General features: G+C 34.5%; 1 protein-coding gene across 1 annotated transcript in view; it reads right to left on the bottom strand.

Moving 5' to 3' along the window:
- SOX5 (SRY-box transcription factor 5) overlaps positions 1–13,876 on the bottom strand; it is a 427,434-nt gene that overhangs the window by 114,051 nt on the left and 299,507 nt on the right. The gene's annotated exons all lie outside the window — the stretch shown is intronic.

Here is a 13,876-nt window from a genome sequence, read left to right as displayed (position 1 = left end):
GTTGATGGCTGTTGAATGATCAGAGTGGTGGTGGCTGAAAGCTGAGGTAGATGTGGCAATTTCTCAAAATAAGACAACAATGAAGTTGGTCTCATTGGTTGACTCTTCCTTTCACAAAAAATTTTTCTGTGCATGCGATGCTGTGTGATACAATTTTACTCACAGTAGAACTTCTTTCAAAATTGGAGTCAATCCTCACAAAGCCTACCACTGCTTTATCAACTAAGTTTTTGTAACATTCTAAATCATTTGTTGTCACGTCAACAATGTTCACAGCATCTTCCCCAGGACTGGATCCTACCTCAAAAAATCATTTTCTTTTGCTCATCCATAAGAAGCAACTCCTCATCCATTCAAGTTTTATCATGAGATTGCAGGAATTTGGTCACATCCCAAGCTTGTACTTCCAGATCTCTTGCTATTTCCACCACATCTGTAGTTACTTCCTCCACTGAAGTCTTGAACTGCTCAAAGTCATCCATGAGGATTAAAATCAACTTCTTCTCAACTCCTGTTAACATTGGTATTTTGACTTTCTTCCATGAATCATGAATGTTCATTATAGTATTTACAAATGGTGAATCCCTTCCAGAAGGTTTTCAATTTACTTTGCTCAGATCCATCATAGGAATAACCATCTGTGGCAGTGATAACCTATGAAATGTATTTCTTAAATAGTAAGACTTGAAAGTCAAAATTACTCCTTGGATCCATGGGCTGAGGAGTGAATGTTGTGTTTATAGGCATGAAAACAGCATTAATTTCCTTGTACATCTCCATCAGAGTTCTTGGGTGACTGGGTGCATCGTCAATGAGCAGTAACATTTTGAAAGAAATATTTTTTTCTGAGCAGTAGGTCTCAACAGTGGGCTTAAAATAGTCAGTAAACGATGCTGTAAATAGAAGTGCTGTTATCCAGGCTTTGTTCCATTTATAGAACACAGGCAGAGTAGACTTAGCATAATTCTTGAAAGCCCTAGGATTTTTCAAAATGGTAAATGAGCATTTTCTTCAGCTTAAATTCACCAGCTTCATTAGCCTCTAACAAGAGAGTTAGCCTGTTCTTCGAAGTCAGGCACTGCCGTCTCTCTAGCTACGAAAGTCCTAGATGCCATCTTCCTCCAACAGAAGACTGTTTTGACTATGTTGAAACTCTGGTGTTGTGTGTAGCCACCTTTGCATTGATGATCCTAGCCAAATCTTCTGGATAACTTGCTGCTTCACCTTGCACTATTATGTTATGGTGACAACTTCTTCCCTTAAACTTCACGAACGAACCTCTGCTAACTTCAAACTTTTCTTCCACAACTTCCTCACCTTTCTTAGCCTTCACAGAATTGAACATAGGGCCTTGGTATGGATTAGACTTTGGCTTAAGGGAATGTTGTGGCTGGTTTGTTCTTTTACCCAGAGCACTCACACTTTCTCCATATCAGTAATAAGGCTATTTTACTTTCTTATCATTCATGTGTTCACTGGAGTGGTACTTTTAATTTCCTTCAAGAACTTTTCCTATGCATTCACAACTTGGCTGTTCAGTGTAAGAGGCTTAGCTTTCAGGTTATTTCAGCTTTTGACACACCTTTCTCGCTAAGCTTAATTATTTCTAGCTTTTGATTGAAAGTGACAGATGTGTGACTCTTCCTTCAACACGTGGAGGCCATTGTAGGGTTATTCATTGGCCTAATTTAGTACCTTCAATATTGTTGTGTCTCAGGGGACAGGGAGGCCAAAGGAGACAGACAGAGAGATGGGAAGAACGGCCAGTCAGTAGAATAGTCAGAACACACACATTTATGGATTGAATTTGCCATCTTATATGGGTGCAGTTCATGGTGCTCCCAAACAATTACAATTGTAATATAAATATCATTGATCACAAGTCACCATAACAGATAATAATGGAGAAGTTTGAAATATTTCAAGAATTATCAAAATGTGACACAGAGACATCCAGTGAGCATGTTATTAGAAAAATGGCACTAGTAGACTTGCTCGATGAAGAGTTGCCACAAACCTTCAATTTGTAGAACATGCAATACCTGTGAAATGCAGTACAGTGGAGCACAATAAAACAAGGTATACCTGTGTATGAAAAGTTTATACAAGCTAAATAATTTCATATATGTGTTATAGGTGGACTTGTGAGACCCCCCCACACGCCCCCCACCCCGCAAATTATGTTGAAGCCCTTTCCACCAGTACTTCAGAAGTGACTGTATTTGGAGACAAAGCCTCTAAGGAGGCAATTAAGGTAAAATGAAGTCACATGTGTGGGCCTTAATCAACTAAGACTGGCATCCCTATAAGCAGAAGCATTTAGGACACAAACAACACAGACTCTGAGATGACCAGGTGAGGACACAGAGAGGTGGCCATCTACAGGCCAAAAAGAGGAGCCTCAGAAGACACAACACTGCTGACACCTTGATCTCAGACATCTAGCTTCCAGAACTGTAAGAAAATAAATTTCTGTTGTCTGAGCCACCCAGTTGGTGGTATTTTGTTATGGTGGTCATAACCAACTCATATAACATGTTTGCCATATACAGCCATATATCAATGTATTTGGTGTTAAGTGAATTGTGGAAGACTTCTGGAAGCAAGAATTTTAAAAGACTACTATGGATATTATATATCTTTAACCACATATAGTTTCCAAGTTATAAATATATTAATATAATCATAAATGTCAATTTAAAAAAGTTTGTGTTTGAGGCACCACATTATTGCAACCATCTCCATTTAACACACGAACACATGTAACTTAAAACATGTCAACCTTATTACCAATTTTTCAGGCCCAGATCATCAAGAATTAGTTGGGTTGATACATGCCCCAAATTACAAACTAAATACAACTAAAACAACTGAAAATTTCCAATACAGCAATTAAAAAAAATAAAAATATATTACATGAATGTGTCACTGTTCTACAATGGACACAAAGTCTATAAAACATCACAAACAAGGTTAGGGGTCATTCGTGATGGCAAAGGAGAAATTCAGAAGTTGCAGGGAAAAAAAGAGCTTTTATTCAACTAAATGCTGTCATCTATTTGCACCATCCCTCAATTAACTGTACTAAAGAAATATTACAACAGGTTTGTTTTGTAAATAGCTCATGAGGTACTTAGTAAAAATCAGATAATGGAAAATTCTGACTTTTAAAGTTCAACCATGTGTAAGTTATTCAAATTGACTTTCAACTAGTTAAAAGTAATTTACTCTTTCCTAAGTTTTAACCATTTGAGCAATTTTTCCCTAAGCCTTTCCAAAATTAATTTGCTTCTTATTTCAAGGCCAACCATGGAAAATTCCAGCTCAAAATTTAAATTTTTCAAAAACTTAAAAAATATACCGAGGCATCTTAGTCAATTGTTTTCAGAATACAACCTAGCTTATAGTATCTTATTGACATAAATGATATAGCTAGTATTAAATAACCCTTCTGAAAGCATGTTAATTGCATCAGCATTATGGTTATGAATATTTTGATATTAATTATCTCCAGTAATACTATGAAGGATTCATTTCTATGCTATATAAAACAGACTAAGAAAAACAATTTTTTTAACAGGCTTATTTAGGCTGAGGAAGACTATGAAAAGCAGGCGTGGCTTTAATCAAGGTCAACAATACATAGCCTTTCATCCACTGAATTAATATGAAAGTTCTAGAAAGTTTTATGGCATTATCTTCACTGAAATGTGGAGATTCATTTTTTTATTTCCCTTTCACCGTTTTTATTTGTTTTGTTTTGCCTCCTTGACAAATACCAGATTGCCTTCTCTAGGTGCTGGGAAATATAAAAATTAAAACTTACACACACATATACACTCACACACCCAAACCACCCACGCACCACCACTTCCACACACAATCCCTGCCCCAGAGAAGTTCTTAATCAAGTAAGGGGATCACCATGTCAACCAATTGAAATACACAATAAGCAAAGTAGAAGCGTGTAGAAGGTATTTTGGAACCTCAAAGAAAGAACTTAACCTGAAAAGCGACTAGATAGTTAAGGAAGATATATTTGTCAAGGTATCTCTTCAAACAGGGGTCCCAACCTATGGTGAGTTGTATGATTATTTCATTATATATTATAATGTAATAGTGATAGAAATATAGTGCATAATAAATGTAATGTCCTTGAATCATCCCAAAACCATACCCCCGCCCCTCTGTCTGTGGAAAAATTGTCTTCCATGAAAATGGTCCCTGGTGCCAAAAAGGTTGGGGACCGCTATAAAAGATAGCCACTTTCACTACCAAATTATACTTCAGGACCATTTCACCACCTACTTTCCATATATTCTTTATGTTAGAGAGTCATACAGTAAGCATCTACCACTTAGTGCAAGGAGGACTGCTCTTATTAATCATCTTTGCAGATAGTTACTGAAAACACCCTGCTCTTACCACTCTCATTTCTAGGTGGAGAAGGTTTTGTAGGAATCCAAGGCAAAATGAAGTTAACAAGGAAACTGCAGATGGAACTTTGGAAGGAAATTGCATTCTTTCCTCTCATGTTGCTTTTTTGTATGTCATGGGCTGATAAAGGAATTGTGGATGCCTTTTGCTTGGGAGGAGCTCCCTGCTATTCATAGGGCCGAGATAACAATAACCACTATCCTATACTGGCTCCTACATCCAGGGATACTTTTATTACCCCCAGTGTTTCCGATGTACAAAGGGAATGATGAGCTATTGCAGCTAAAGAAGCAAGTACAACTTGTACCTTGCAGAGCCTTATGTTTTACTTTGAAGGCAATGTTAAGACACTGAAAGGTTTTAAGCAGGAAAGTGACATAGTCTGATTTGTGTTTCAGATAGATCAATTTTGTGACAAGGGGTAGATCGACTGGAAGAGAGAGAGCCTAGAGACAAACACATGTTAAAAACTATTGCAGTATATCAGTGGGAAATGATAATGATCTGAACTAATCAGGAGGGAAGGAGAGGAGGGAATAGCTTTGGGAGACAGACTTAATAACCCATTTGATGGGAGGAAAGAGATATAGGAAAAATTTGAGAAAAAAATCATAGTTTGAGCTTTTATTTTATTTTGGCATGGTTTAAGAAAGAAATATCATTTTCCCAAAATAGTTACTTAATTATTCCAATATCCTTTTTGAATCATTTGTTATTCTTCCACTGATTTGAAATATGGGTAGCTAATATTTGTTGACTTTCAGTACTGTTAAAAATATTTTACATATACATATACACATATATTTATCCATATAGATATGAATATATGTACATATATGTATGTAAAATCTCATTTAATCTTTATAACAACATAGTAGGATAGATATTATTCCCATCATACAAACTTAAAAAAGTATCAAGGATGATCCCACAGTTAACAAGTATCAGTCATTAGTATTTTAAAGAGAAAAAAATTAAGTTTTAGAAAACAATGACTATTTTTAAAGCATTATGCAAATGTATACTTCAATTTTCATAATATATTCACTTAATGTTCATTCTATTAACATATATCAAACTCTTACTATAATATGGAGAACACAAAGAAATAAAAGAGTCAACCCTTGCCTTCGTGACACTTTCAGTTATGAAAATAAAACATATATATATGGACAGTGAAATGTATCAAAACTATATGATTACAGTTAAATGAATAATAAAGGCAGGAATTACCAGAGAATGGAAGAATTTTTATAAGCTGGAATCACTGGGGAAAATATCAGTGGAAGGCTGGGTTTGAGTTAGGCCTTGAATAAAAAATAAGAACTAGAAAACATAAGAGAAGCCTATGAGTCGCAATGCCTGCTGTGAAGTAGCTGCTCAACAAGGTTTGTTGAATGAATAAATCAATGAGCCTAAAAGTAAGAAGTACTCCAGGATCAAAGAAGTGAGTGAACAAAATGTCTTCCTGAGCTAGCCTGCAGGTGACCCCATTTCATATAGTAGCAAGAAATATTTATATGTTTGATTAGAGGCTATTGAGGACTTCAAATGCCAAGGTAAGAAATTTGTATACAATTTGTCTTTAAATACATGCGCAATTACCACCTAGGCTAAAAAACAAAAACTCCTGTAAAATCACTATCTACTTTCTCTCATCATCTAAATTGTTAGAAATTAGTCTATCACTCAGTGATAATCTCAAATCTTTTTCCTACACGTTAGTTCTCAATACATATACTTTTTTAGAAAAGTTTTATACATTTACTAATGAGCTCTGACTTGCCAAATTTTAATGAACATATTTCTGCATCAGCTAATTCTGTTAATGATTCCCCCCTTCTCTATACATATACTGCCTTGGCTTTCTTAAAACATGCTCTCCTCATACCTTGCTCATGCTGACTTTATTATTTCTGTATCAGGCTGTTTTACCCTCCTTCACTCATCCCTTAAATATTGGTATTCCTTGGGGTCCAATCTTGGTGCTTGGTTTTTCTCATTCTATTCACTTTATCTGAATGATCTTATCTAATCTTATGGTTCTCATTCTGTTCACTTTATCTGAACGATCTTATCCAATCTTATGGTTCAACAGCTATATAAAAACTAATATATTCCAAACCAGTGACTCCAGCTTAGACCTCTACCACTGATTTTTTAGATCAATCCTCCCTAGCTGTCCCATAGGAAGCTCAATCTTCACATGTGCAAAACTTAATTCATCATCTTTCTTCTAAAATCTGCTTCTACTCCTGGTATTTCAGTTATCACATAGTGATATCCAGTCACCTGGACTGTAAATATCAAAGTATCTTTCATTTCTCCCTCCCTTCATGGCCAATCACTAAGAACTGTTCCTTCTGACTCCCAGGTTTACATTTCTTTCTATGACAAGAGCCTCTCTAATAGTCTTCCAGGCTCTAGTCCTCTGCTAAAGAAATTAATTCTCTATTCAGTTTCCTGTGGCACTTATTAAAGGTTCTCAATAAATATTAATTCCTCTATTTAAAAAGTGAAGTAAATATCTATTGATTATATACTATGTGTTAGGGGCTGAAAAATACAATAGCAAACAAGAAAAGTATGCCTGGACATGGGTGGATAGATGGATGGATGGATGGATGGGTGGAAGCCATTATGATTTCAATCTGTGTTTCAGCGGTTTTTTACTTCTTTCAGTGGTTTTTTACTTCTTCCAGCACATAACGTCTATAAATATTTCCTTGTATTGGTCTTTTATGTCCTCAAACTATGACTCACTCATAATTTATTACCTTATAGATTACTCTTAATACCAGTTTATAGGTCTATGTACACCCTATTCTAGCTCTTGCTTTCCAGTCTTCAGGCTGTTTTATTTGCCTAGATTGTTCTTTCTGTATCTCTCCACCCCAACCACTTCTTTAACTGCTTACTTGCCTTTATCCTTTAGTATTTAAGTTAGAGACCCCCCCCACACTAAGAATCCTTCACAGATACTTCTACACTCTTGGATTTAAATTAATTCCCTTTCCAAAGACTTCTCTTAAAATATTATCCATATCTCTATCATATTACAACTGCTTATATTCTTGTCTTAGTCCATTTGGGCTGCTACAACCAAATATAAACTGGGTAGCTTATAAACAACAAACATTTATTTCTCACATTTCTGGAGGCTGGGAAGTCCACAATCAAGGCACCAGCAGATTCTGTGTTTGATGAACACTTGTTTCTTGATTCATAGATGGTGCCTTCTTGTTATGTCCTCACATCATGGAAGGGGCAGGCAGCTTTCAGGGGATTCTTTTATAAAGACTTTGCCCTTATGACCTAATCACCTCCCCAAAGGTTCTACCTCCTGATACCATCACCTTGATGGTTAGGATTTCAATATATGAATTTTAGGGGGACATAATCATTCAGACCATATCAATTTCATTTTCCTCAACTAGACTATGAGCATTCTAAAGGCAGGGACTATGTGTTACTCATCTTTACATCTTCAGTCCCTAGCATAATGCCTGACACACTTAAGGCTTATAATGTTTATTGACTGAATAAATGAAAGAGGAATTCATTTAATTAAGAAATTACAAATATCAAATACAGGAGATAGCTCTTGGCATATCAAAAACTTAAGGTTTAGCAGAAGAAACAGATTATAAGCAAATTATCATACAAATAAGTAACAAATTAGTTTTTTGTATAGGGTTTAATTCAAACAAACATAGTATTCAGTTACAAATACTAAAAGGATAGAAAATGAAGGGGAATAGAGAGGCCTAGAGTTTGGGGATTTGAGGAAATTAGGACACAGAGAAGGTAAAGAATTAAAGAATCTCTTGTAACATATTTTTAAACAATAATAATTCTTTTATAATATTCCATAATTTTCTCTTTTATAAATTCTTATCCTCTTTGGCATTAAAAATAATATGCATTTCTGAAGTCTTAAAATGATTTCTGTTCACTAACAAGAATCCATTAATATGATGGATTCTTGTCAGTGAATTAATATGATGTCATTATCTACTAGAAAAGGGATATTCCATATAAAAATAAATACAAATAAAAAATAATAAAAACAAAATCCTTCTTTGTCATGATTGTTTCATATTATTTTAGACTTCCTGAAAACCAACCAAGTTAAAATATGCGTCACTTTAGACTTTCCAAAATCTACCCAAGTTGAAATTTGCTTCGTTATGCAGTAAGCTCAGCTATACTTTCTCCCTCATGGCAAGTAGTTAAATTTATTACCATTTTCCCTCCTAAACTGTCTTGAGGAACCAAGAACCACTGATTTGGTATATACACATTAAGATAAAGGGGTTTCTAAATGTAAAAAATCTGCAAAGCCTTTTTAGATTTGCTAGACTAATATAATATCACTAACATTTAAAACTTCATGAGAAATGCTAACATTTTGTATTAACTTTCCTAGAATGTTAAGTACTGAATATAAATATTTCATATGAATTTTATTTGAGAAAGCAAAATTAATAAATTAGCTCTTGTTTGACTATATAGCTATTTTATAAGAAAATATTATGAGGTAATTGTTAGTTCTTAACTGCTTGTTACAGGCCAATTTTTTTTGAATAAGAGATTTTAAAAATAAAATATATTTTTATGACTTTTTAATGTGGCATAGCAAATGAAAACTTTATCATAATTTAATAGTTACCTAGTTGGCTAGTTCAGAAACAGATTAATTTATGAACTCTTTTAAGAAACACCTCTTAGAGTGGGAAGACATTTCTGCATATAAAAGATACAGCATTCTTCTTCATCACCTCTTTGCCCATAAATTGGAGAATTCTATTATCAATGAAAATTCCTGGATTAATTATCTAAGAAATCTGAGTATCCATGAAAAGGAGACAATGAATCAAAAAGTCTCCTTTTCCTTCTGTATTCCAGCCTTACTAGTAAGGCATCATTTAAACTACTGCACAATAATTCATTTTAAACTGCTCAGAGAATCATTAATTAAGGAACTGCTTCTACATCAGATCTATTGATATATCAGAATACTGTGTCTATATTTGGCCTCTGTGTCTTATGAGGAAATGAATGGAAAGAGAAAATGCATCCCAAATGATTCAAGTATTAGAAAGTAGGAATTTGGAACATTCTTATAAGCTACAGTAAACCAAATCAATTGTAATTTCTCTTTCATTTCCTACTTTTAATATTAAGGCTTATCAAGCATTTAATTTTTTGACACCCTTTTTCTAGCCATTCCACTGTTCTCTCAATCAGGGCTTTTGACAGACATCTTACCACCTGGAGTGTATCCAGACTGTAGTCTACAGGTGAAAACTCGAAGCTTCCTAAACCACTGTAACAGTCAGCCTATGGGATATACATATGGGATGACTTGGCCTAGAGGTTTCTACTAAAGTGATAAATTTTAAACCTTTGGAAATAAATGTTATGAAATTTTCCCTCCCTTCCCAAAATGAAAAAAAAAAATACATAATGCAAATGTCTTGAATGGTCAGAAGTATAGTAACCTAAAATAAATTCCTCAAATCTTTTTCATTACGACACATATTCTAAATTTTCAAAATGGGAGTATATATTTAATAAATAATGTTATATTACACTTATACAATGATTTTACTTCTTTAGAAATGCATATACTCATTCCATTTGAATTTTACAATCTCCTTATGAAATGGGAAGGGCAGACATTACTGTGGCTGCCTGAAAGACAAAAAAGCCAAGGCACAGAGAGAAAAATGATTTGCCTAAGGACACAGAATAAAATGAAGTGGGACTGTCTGAGACTACTAAGGTATTCTGACCCCTTGTTTAATTTTTTTTCTGACAGAATTTATTAACACCACAAATTAATAGTTTCAGATTACAAGTTCGATCGTCACTTATTCATAGCTAACTTGGACCAAATCTGAATGTTTTAAATCCTCCATTAACTGACTCAGAGAGCAGTAGACTTTAGAGGCAATCTGTCAGGGGAAAAATGTTCAGAAAGGAACAAATAAACTAAAGTAAAAGATCATATACTGGGAAAGGAACTGGTTACATGAAGAATTCAGTGGAGGCAAATATGTGCATGCAAAAATATCCATTGTTGAATTGTTTGGAACTGTAAATGTTGTAGACAAACTTAAGTGTTCATTGGTGGGGAACCCAAATAAAATATGATATATCCAGCTTAAGGAAATATGATATGGGATAATTTATGTCTGAAAGTGTGGAAGAAGAAAGATGCCCATGACACATTTTTTATGTTTGTAAGTAATTTATAGTCCATATAGCATATATCCTTATGTACATTTATATTATATAGTACATACCATATATATACATAGTATATGTATCATATGCCTATTATAATATACAAATATGCTCTCATCCTATATATTACATATCTATAACTAGATATATGACAGATGTATATAATAGATACATATTTATATCTATGTTTACTTCTGGAAAAATAAGCAGCAGATTAACAGGAGTTACCTCTGGGAAGTGGGATTACAGGAGTGTGAGTGTATGAGCACAGGCAGATAATTTTTAGCTTCTGTTTTCTGTACTTCTGTATCATTTGAGGTTTGTGCATTCAGCATGTGCTGCCTTTAATATATTAGAAAAAATGAGAAGATGATTATGAGCTAATTATATGAGGTCTGTCTGGAAAGTATCTAGCCATGTAATATGAAAAATAGAGACATTTACTGAAGAAGATACAAGATACAAAAACACTGTACATAGGACGACGCCTCAGTCCCCTTCAAAGCAGGCACCTTGGGACCTCACACAGTTCTCCCAGTGTCTCTTAACCTAAGCTGTACATGTTCAACATTCTCAGGTGCTGTTTGTTGCAGCCCTTCCAGAACGTGGATCACTTTCAATAGATTCTCAACCATCTTTGAAGCGTTTGTGCCACATTTTTATTTGAGCTTTGCTTATTGCATCGTCCCTGAAAGCCTTCTGAGTCATCCGAATAGTTTCCGCAGAGAAATGTTCAAACTTAACCCAAAATCTGATGCAGATTCATTGCTCTACTTGCTCATTTTGAATGCCACGGCCACACAGCACACTCAGTGGCATCTAGCGCCCCACCGCCTACTACTGTGAAGACGTCATTGTCAACGCATGCACACTACAGTCCATTCGCCTTGGCTGCCAGGTTACATCCATGCTGCTCAAACCTTCTCCTTATATTAACACTGGCTGGATACTTCCTGGACAGACCTCATATAAATAGGTTTGAGAAAAGTTCGAATATACTCTTTGAAAATAGAGCCAAAATAAATTAATAGGGAAATAGTACTGTTTAAAAGGTTGTAGTTCTTTCTCCCCTGCCTTTTCCCTTTCCATTGGCTGCAATGGGGATTTGGTAGCTGGATAAGCTATCTAAGATTATGAGATGTAGGCCACAATTAATGGAGGGCAGAGTAGTAAGTAAGGGAGCAAACCTAGGTCTTGATATCATGGAGTTGCCGCATAAGCAATGCTTGGACTATTATGTGAGTGAAAACTATTCTCTTACCATGTTTAAGCTAGTATTATTTTGGACTTTTACAGCATCTAAACCTGTAACAAAATGCAGTATCCTATTCCACAATATTATATTCCAAGAGCATGACTTTTTCTGTCCTCATGGAAAATATGTATCTATTATACAGTCTGAAGCAAAATGTTATCTTAGCCTGTTTCACTAAATATTTTTCTGCTTCCATAGTTTCCAATCAATCTTATGAGAAAAATTTGCCTTCTAATGGAGCTTTCTACAGTGCAAGAGCATGCTTACGGGAGATTGCCATAGTCCAGTATTGTGAACAGTTACATTTATTCAAATAAAATAATATATTGCTCTTCTGCGTTTATACTTCAGTTTGACGAGCTTAGCCTGACTCAACCACTGAGATGAGATTCCATTCTTGCTGTGGCAACAAAAATATAAACCCAGAAATCTAAGCATTAGGCTCGACTGTGGCAAATTCATATGGTAATACTACATTTTGAGGACTCCTGGCTGATAGCATAGAGGTGCTAGCCACTCTTTTCATTTGATACATGAACGTTGTGAGGAGGAAAATCATGTCAAAAAGAGAATACTGAGCTGAATTGGCTTTAGGTTTAAACTGAATGGCATTCTTATGTTATTCATTGTTAAAAAGCAAACAGGATGGATTAAAAAATTAGCTATAGTTACAGTCTAATAAAATCTGAGGAATTTATCAAAGAAAGAGTTTCACTTTTTTATTTGTGTGTATATGTTTTGGTGGTGGTAGTGTATATATGTGAGGAGGATTGGTTGCTAATATAGATCAGTTATCTCACAGAGTTATGATTAAAATGTGACTATGTTTTATAAATAATGCATAGTTATAAGCTATTATTTTTATTAATATATCAAGTTATAATAACATGACTGCCACAATAAAGGCATCTCCCTTGTTTCAGTGATAAATCTTGTAAAAATGTTATCAACTCCATTTTTTTAATAAGAAAATATATATTTCATTAACCTAGAAACACTTCTCCCATGAGAACTGGATGGTGGCTGTCACCATATAATCATGGAATGTTGTATGCATTTTTAAATCCAGTTCTCATTTTTCAATCATTTCATATTTTTGAGCCACTAATCTAACTTCCCTCAAATGGAAATTTAAATGATTGGCTGTTTAGGTACTAAAACAATTCTTTAAAAAAAGTAAATATTTACAAAGCTCTACAACTAAGTCAGGTGTTCCCAAAGTCACTGGTTTACAAAATTTTGAGAGTGGGGAGTAGAGAGGGAATAGTTGGCCACTATAATTCTAACACACACAAACACTGAAGCCTGAAGATATGATTACAGCCACTTCTCTCTGCTTATTTACAAAAAGCCTACAGTATGTGATCTTGACAACACATGTCTCCTATTATGTCAGTTTGATAAAAGTGTACCATGTCAATGGTTTTTAGCTTGTGATTTGGTGATTGTTTCAGCACTGATTGTCAATGACCTGTATGTCAGCTGACACAGCCAAATCAGAAATTAGCATGTAGTCTCCTAAAATACCAGATACAGAGACCCTTTGCACAAGAGAGATATAATGGAATCCACATGATACCCCCATTAAACAATGAAACATGTGACATTAACTGAAAACAGGAACACATCAGCAAATATGCCTGAGGAAGTTTATGGTATTTAACTCCTAAACATTAATTTTATTGTGGTGTATGAGGAACTAATTAACTGAGAGTTTCCTTTTTTTATTGGAAGCGGAAATACTGTTCAGAAAACTGATGAAGAGTAAATACAGCATATTTTAAGTTTATTAAGCTTGGCTCATCGACTTCTATGTATTTAAGCGAATCTCATGAAGCAATTAAATATTTCAATCAGTAACTTTATATGGCTATTTTATTTAGCACATTTCTGAAAAATTAATCAATGTGTTAAAAATGCAGAATGAGTATA

This window comes from Lemur catta, chromosome 6 (assembly GCF_020740605.2).
Source record: "Lemur catta isolate mLemCat1 chromosome 6, mLemCat1.pri, whole genome shotgun sequence".
Taxonomy (NCBI): domain Eukaryota; kingdom Metazoa; phylum Chordata; class Mammalia; order Primates; family Lemuridae; genus Lemur; species Lemur catta.
Note: the sequence above shows the minus strand (reverse complement) of the source record. Positions and strands in the feature narration are given on the sequence as shown.